General features: G+C 34.2%; 1 long non-coding RNA gene across 1 annotated transcript; it reads left to right on the forward strand.

Annotated features, from left to right (window-relative positions):
• Positions 1–1,758: 1,758 nt before the first annotated feature.
• Positions 1,759–7,397, forward strand: LOC141818418 (uncharacterized). Its single transcript, XR_012600963.1, has 5 exons — positions 1,759–1,922; positions 2,005–2,556; positions 3,171–3,253; positions 7,024–7,096; positions 7,174–7,397. It is a non-coding gene; the product is annotated as an uncharacterized LOC141818418 (long non-coding RNA).
• Positions 7,398–7,502: the final 105 nt, after the last annotated feature.

The following is a 7,502-nucleotide window of genomic DNA, read 5'->3' on the forward strand; positions in this document are numbered from 1 at the left end:
AAGCTGAGCCATCAGCGACTGGGCTGAGAGGGTCGTGAAGGTCTGAGACATCCTTGCCTGTTGTAAGGCTGAGGCATCAACGACTGAGCTGAGAGGGTCGTGAAGGTCTGAGAAATCCTTGTCTGTCGTAAGGTTGAGCCATCAGCGACTGGCCTGAGAGGCTGTGAAGGTATGAGAAATCCTTGCTTGTCGTAAGGCTGAGCCATTAGCAACTGGGCTGAGAGGGTCGTGAAGGTCTGAGACATCCTTGCCTATCGTAAGGCTGAGCCATCAGCGACTAGTCTGAGAGGGCCATGAAGGTCTGAGAAATCCTTGCTTGTCGTAAGGCTGAGCCATCAGCAACTGGGCTGAGAGGGTCGTGAAGGTCTGAGACATCCTTGCCTATTGTAAGGCTAAGCCATCAGCGACTGGGCTGAGAGGACCATGAAGGTCTGAGAAATCCTTGCTTGTCGTAAGGCTGAGCCATCAGTGACTGGGCTGAGAGGGCCGTGAAGGTTTAAGAAATCCCTGCCTGTCGTAAGACTGAGCCATCAGCGACTAGGCTGATAGGGCTGATGTGAATCTTGCTTCCTTGTAAAAGAATATTTACATAATGAGTAAACAAACAAATAAGAAGAGAGACATAAAACAGTAAACCTATGAATTATGCAATATGACCTCAAATAGCTGACGTTCCAGGATTTGTTGAGCTCCTTCCATTGGCAGTCAATCAGGTAGTATGATTTATCGATGGTTCGCCGTAGACAACATGGAATGGGGACATCCCGGCGCTCGGATAAGTTCTATTGGTCTTTTTCTCTGACAAAATTGCGGTTGTCAGTAGTTCTTCTAGTGTTAACCATCACAACGTCTCAGCTCAGTGTTCCCACACACGGCGCCATTTTGTTCCGACTGAATATTGCGGATTGTCAAGTCACCAGTCAACGAACGATCCGACGTGTGCGACTTCCTAGCAGAGCTCGAGGGAGAGGATGATGAGAACCTGAAATGCACTTCAATAGGAGGTGAGAATGGTGCTAAGGAGTCTCGACAGGCCACTTCGATGCTCAAGTCAGTATTCTATGGAAGGAAAAATAAAAATGTATAAGAAGAAGAAAAGGGAGTTTAAAATTTCATAGAGACCAACACAGATGTTTCTCTCTCAAATTTTCCAATAATAGTTGCAAATAATTAAACATTTATTGATAAGGAATCATGTATTTCTTTTATACGATAATATTAAATGACTTCATCAATTTTTTTAAATGACACCTTTGAATTAATTCATGTAATTTGTATTATACACAAAATTCATTATCAAGCAATATATAGTATTTTTTTTTTCATATCACACATATTAGCATTATTAAATGGTATTTAAAATGTTAGCTATATATAAATCCTCAATATTATTTTGCTGATCTGAAACTATTATTTTGTTAAAATAAATTTTTATTACTATTAAGTGTTAAAAAGTAATTTATTTGTTGCAATTTGATTTGTATGTTAAAAAGTAATTTATTTTTTATAACTTGATTTGATCAAATATCTACTCGGGACTTTGTATTTTTAGTAATGCAAATTTCATTTCAAATAGATAATATTTCAAATATTTTAGAGATGATCAACTTCATCAATTAGTAATTTTTTAAATTATTTAAAAATTAATTTAGGAAAAAATGGAAAACAGTTCACTAATTTAGCTATGCCATCGACGAGTGAACCGTTGTGAGCATGCCCTATTTTTCACCCGGACGGCTGCCGCCTTGATTGTGTTCCCTCTTCCTCTTTCTCCCCTCTCCCTCTCGCTCTCGCTGTCGCTCTCGTTCTCTCACGTACGTCGGAGCGGCCGCTGCCGCCTTGATTGTGTTCCGTCTTCCCCTTTCCTCTCTTGCTATTGCTCTCTCTTGTGTACGTCAGTCCGAAATGCAACGTTCAGGAGGGTAGGCTATTCCTCTTTTTTTCTCTCTTCCGTTTGCCACTTCAAATTCTGAATCTTGATCTTTCATATGGTCTCTGGACAAGTGGAAGGAAGCATCAAAAAACACTAGCAAGAGTGGAGGAGGATCAAGGAGAAGAACTTCCTCATCAAGAACAGCTCCTTCATTCTTCTCCTAAGATGCGTAATATTTTCTAAGAACCTTTGCAATCTTTTGTCGTTTCTCTTCGATTTTTTTCTTCTTCCATTATTCCTTTTAGAAAAATTAATTCTCTATTGGATTGGTAGTTTAGATTGAAATTTCATCTGGATTCTCTTATCTTTGATTTAGGGTTTGATCTACTTGACATGATCCTTATATATTTCCAAGAAAAATTCAATGGTTTCGATTTTAGGCTTATTGTCAACGGTGGTCCATCCTTTTGTTCCACATCCTTTTCGCTTGGATCGAGTCCCTCCGCCTCTCCCCTCGCTTGAATGATTTTACACATAGGCAGTTCTATCACCACCTAAGCGTTGCTTACAGGAGAACCTCCTTGTCGTCAGCGTCCAAGGAAAGTATGTGGCGGTGGTCTCAAAGTCTTTCATCAGTGACATCCCTATGTGGAACTCTAGGTGCCAACACAGCTTGCTGAGAGGTAATCCATGCTGATCACATTCAATTTTAACTTTTATTCCTCTCCTTTGTTTTCACTATTGCTTTGTCTTTGCTAATGGTTAGTACTTAAGGGCCCAAGACAAAAAGATACGTTTCTATTTTCAATGTGCTTTATATCAAGTCTGGCAATGCTTTGCTATGCTTAGGTTGGAAAATCTACTTAATCTAGATAAAACTTTCACTGATTTTCATTGCAGAATGCATCTGGTTTAATTTAAAACATAAATTATATACGGTAGGAATCAATGTTTGGAGTACCTAATACTTTGATGTTATGGGTTGAAATAATTGTTTCCAAAGTGCATCTTGGAAAGGGGAATTAGTGGTGACTTAAAACAAATTTCTCATTTGTTGATAGCTTTTGAAACATGGTCAGCATTTTCAGCAATATTAATACCTAAATGGAGTTATGATGGATCAAGGATTAGTCAAGCTTATAAAAGAGTTAGAATTTATGATATAGTGACATGTTTATAGTCCTTGGTATGTATGTGTATCTCTGTCAAGCTTGCAACATTAAAGCTCACAATGTCCTTGCTAAGCTAATTATTATTATTTGTAACCTCTAAGCCATGGTGATCATTTATGATGAAGGTCTATAGAACATGTACCTGAGTTACTTAAATGGAATCATGATGGATCAAGCATTAGTCAGGCTCTTGAAGAAGACAATGGAGGTATTTTAAAATAAGATATTTGGTTCTTGGTTTTTATGTTGTGTCTCTACTGACCTTGCAACATGAAAGCACATAGTTTTCTATGTTAGGTTATTGCTATTTCTTGTAGCCCTCGAGCTATTTTTGGATCCATTACGAGGAAACAATAATGAACAACATTTTCTGTAAAGGTGATTTTTGAAATTTAATTAGTTATTTACAGTGTTAGGTATGACTTAATAAGTTATTTAGTTAAATTACTAATTAATTTTATTAGGTAGTTATTTATTGAAATTATTTACCTGTTCAATTTTTAGATTAGTGTTGTTTTATTACTGGTTATGTATCTATCGATTTTATAGAAATGACAGTTTATTTACTTGCTTTTTAATTTACCTTGTTATTCAATTGATTACAAGTTTTTTTATATTATTCCTTTATTTTTTAATGAATTCTTAATTGTAATCGCAATGCATATATAATTTAAATGTGTATAATTACAAGTAATTGAAATTTATCTTTTAACAAATTAATTTGCTTGGGCATGCATAAAACAACATAATTGAAGACTTTTATATTTTAACAAATTTGCTCATCCATATACCACACAAAATGTGTAGATTTTGAAATCATAGTTATTAATGGTAAAAGGTTGCTAGAATGGCCAATCTATTCTATTATCTAATAGATATGTGAGATTAAATGAAATCATTTTTCCTCCATGATTGGTAACTAATATTAATTATTGAACATTCTATGTTAAGATTAACACAACTATGTGGCTACCATAGTGAAATTACAATCGGGAGTTCTGTGATGTTTTAGCATGGACAATATCGCATGAGTGGGGCGTTTGATGATTGGGCTTATGTGTGGGTTTAAGGGTAGTGGCCATCATTAACTTTTTGCATCCACGAGCTCTTGTGTGGGTTAGTGCCTCATTGACGACTAGAGGCAAAAGATTTATTTTGCTATTGGGATATGGTTCTTTGTGATCAACATGTACTCACTCAACTATAATCAATGCAACTTGCGAATTGAGTCCACACCCATTGTGGATTGTGAGCACATCCTTTGCTTCACTCTCCTATTCTTGGTTCTTGCCATATAAAATCTTGTAGCTCTAGCACTGCATACAAAATCTTTCGCTTCCATTCTTCTCCATACCACCCTTACTATTGTTGTTTGGAACAAATGTTTCAGCTAATGCTTTTCTTGCTTTTGATATTCCTTGCATTCATTTTCTTCTCATAATCTTATTAGGGTCCTCCACTACACTAGTGGAATCATCATTTGCCAATGTCTGCCCCTTCTTTTCTTTCTTTGTGTTCCTAACTACACTACCTTTAATCTTAATATCTATGCCTATATTGATCATTGCTTGGTTTGCTTATAAGCTCGTTTTGTTGCTTCAATTGATGGATCCAAATATTTGGGGAGTAACAAGTTTATTTTTGGATGTTTAAGTATTTTCTTTTTACATTGTAGCAAAATTCTTTATAATACTATTTTAATTTTATTGGAGAAAAGGAATCATAGCACTATGAATTAGTGTTAAAAATGATTAGTTTTATTGTATTTTCCATTTGATTCTACAAATCATGCATGTTGTCTTTTTTTGCTTCCAAATTTTCCCTATTTGTTGCATTTGTTTAGCATGTAAAATATCTTCGGGAAGAAATACAACTATTTTAGTTTGTGATGTTGAGATAAATTGTCTTCAGATTCCATCATCTCCTCGAGGATAACAATAATTTTGTTTGCGAAAAGTAAATAAATTATGTGATACTTGTGCGTAATTGACTTTCTTGTGATTTTTTCCCTATACATGTTGATCATGAAAATATATTTGATTTCATATTGATTATGATTAACTTGTTGGTCATTTTCCTTATTGAGGTTTTTCTTTCCATTAATTTACTCAAATTGTAGCCCAAGGATGGAGTAATAGTACAATGCTCAATTGCTAAAAATGAAAAATCTCTAGCTTGACTTTTGTTCTTTAGGCTAATTCTGTTGATAGTTTTTTCGTGGTGTAGGCTTGACTTTTGAGCTCTTAGCTAATAAGTTTAATTGATAGTTTTTCCATGAGGTAACGAATCATACTTTTTTTTACTTCTTTTTCTTGTTTGACATTATGAATATTGCACTTGCAAAAGTGTTTGGTAACCTTAGCTTATTGGGTAAAATTTCTAAAATTTTCTTTTCCCTTATGCACTTCATGGTCATTATGAGTAAGTACGACATTGGTTTTGCTATATATTTGGAGTCGAAACCAATTTCCCTTGTTCTGATTGCACTTATAGAACTATTTAGTTCCTCTTGTCTATTTTATTCAGATTTTTTTATTTCTGGGTTGTTATGTTACCTTAAAAATACACAAACAAGCCTATTTAGATGATGCTGGCTATTACAGGATCATGGAAACAAAATTTCAAACACCATGAAAACAAAGTAGGTTGACTTTGCTTCATGTAACTATTGGAATATTAATGTATACAGATAACAATTTCTAAAATAAACTTTCTTGGTAAAATATTTTCATCCTAACATTTATGTATGGGCTATGTAAAATAGTTGTACACATTTGAGAAAAGCTTATAATTGCCCATTCTATCAATTTCATTACATTTCTTATATATTTAAATTCTTATGATTCCAATTGGTACCTTTTTAATCTCTCATTTACTACTTTGGTTTTGTTTCTTTGTAGTTATTGCAACTTAATTAATATGTCGGGTGTTGGTGTTTTGCGACAACTCATTCCTCTCTTTGCTCAATAAAAATCCAGAGTTTGGGCCTCTTTCCATTACAATCTATTGTTTGTTTATGACATCATGCTATTAAGTTCATTTGACAATTTTTTCCACGATTAGAAGTTCACTAATAATTAACTAGTTACAATTGAGAGACTTTCATGCTTATTTCCTGACAATGGAGAATGCCTTCACTCTCAACATAATTTTTCTTACCAAGATAATGGAACATGTGCTGGTGAAAAGAAATGTACAAGTAAAACTCTACTAAGCATTGTGTAAGAAATCAAAGAACACATTTTTTTCTCTATATAATTTTGCTGTAAAGAACACATTTTAAACATCCGTTTTAAAGTAATTTCTAGCTTTATACTTCTATATCCCATCGCTCTCATTTCCTTATTTGATTTAATGACTAGATGTATCTTTTAGTGAGGTGATTTACTTGCTTGCAAACAAGTGTTGCTTGATTTAAAGTACCTAAACATTAATGCATATCTTTATCTTTTTGACCAAAACGAGGTCAACATGAAACTAAGATAAGGAAAATATGTGTTATTTGACTAACAACTGTCAACAATTGATGATGCTTTCATAAATTCAGGTGTGGGGAATTTCTTGAGAATATCTTATTATGCATTTTTCATGAAAGGTGGGTATACCATGTAAATCAAAATGTAATACACTTGCATTGTATGAAACCAATCAATATATCCAGAAAATTATAATAATTATTTGTTCTGAGAGAGTGTGATCTTCTATGCACATATATAGCTTGTATTTCAGCAAATGGAAAACTGATATATAAATATAATACATAATCAAAATATTGAGGTAGAATACTTGGGCTGGGAATTAGTACCAATAGAGAACCTGGAGAATCTAATACTTTCTGGAATTGCCATATGCTTCCATGCCATTTTATGGTAATCGTCCTGTTTTTTATTTTGTTTTATTCATTCTAGAGAAGCTTCTAAATATGACGTGTCTTTCTACTATTGTCAAACTCATAGCCTAATCTAGTTGGTACTACAGCTTGTGGAGAAGTTTGGCATTGATCCTGCAAATGCTTTTGCATTTTGGGATTGGGTTGGTGGCCCCTACAGTGGTAATTATCCTGATGTCTTCATGAATTTGAAATTTCTATGCTTTGGAGATTATTTGACAATTACTATCTTAATTCAGTTTGCAGTGCTGTTGGTGTGCTCCCACTGTCTCTCCATATGGCTTTCTAATTGTTGAAAAGTATGACAACTCATGCTCATTTATATTTGCACAACGAGTTTAGTGAGAAACCAACATATAGACTACATTCACATTTCATTTTCACATACTTTCAGAAAAAAAAGAAACCATAGGAAGTTTGTGAATAACTTGATTATTTAAACATGAATGCATTTGGTTAAATTGAACTAGCCCTGTTACCAGAAATTAACATTGGCTTTTACAAGAATTTTCTTGCTTGCCTTTGCATTTTTTATGTTGCTTTTGTCATGTGTAATACTGTGCATATT

This window comes from Curcuma longa, unplaced genomic scaffold (genome assembly GCF_044706935.1).
Source record: "Curcuma longa cultivar G26 ecotype Majalengka, Jawa Barat unplaced genomic scaffold, ITB_CL_G26_1.1 contig_24747, whole genome shotgun sequence".
NCBI classification, from domain to species: Eukaryota; Viridiplantae; Streptophyta; class Magnoliopsida; order Zingiberales; family Zingiberaceae; genus Curcuma; species Curcuma longa.